Genomic DNA, 670 nt, shown 5'->3' on the forward strand with positions numbered 1-670 from the left:
TTCGAAAATACAATTGTTACCTTTCTTCCCCTCTTCCCCTTTCATCCAGAAATACAGACCTATACTGAGGTTATCAGAGCCCCCCAAGTCATTTTGGTGCCAGAAGACTTAACTATGATGCAAAAAGTGTGTTAAATGTTTAGTGTACATGTTTTTCATTATTTGAATATTACCTGTAAATAGGAACAGGAGCATGGCGCATAGGGAATGGAGAATGGAGAATGTTCGTGGATGCCCCCCCCTAGGATAATTAGAGCTTGGGGTGTGTATGTATTTTTCATGTGGCTATGGCTTGGAAAAGGGTTAAATCCACTACCTGTGAACTACAGTCCCAAAATCGCATGCACATACACAAGAGTATGTTAAATGGCTACCAGGCTAGTGCTTAAATACAAGGCTGTGTGATAGGAAGGTTTAAGTGTAATAAATCTTGTCTCAGTATTGGAAGAACTACATGCTCTAGGAGCCTACATTTATGCTTCTGAGTCGTGTTTTTTTTAAAAAAATTGTGTAATTTTAGCTATTTTCTATATTTAGCATAGTTACAAGCTTTTTGCCAAGGACAATATTATAACATAACAGACCCACTGATGGAATCATCTGAGAATGTGTCCCATGACTCTGCCTCTTAAAACCTTGTAAGGTTCCTTTATTAAGCACAAAGTCAACA

This window comes from Podarcis raffonei, chromosome 7 (assembly GCF_027172205.1).
Source record: "Podarcis raffonei isolate rPodRaf1 chromosome 7, rPodRaf1.pri, whole genome shotgun sequence".
NCBI classification, from domain to species: Eukaryota; Metazoa; Chordata; class Lepidosauria; order Squamata; family Lacertidae; genus Podarcis; species Podarcis raffonei.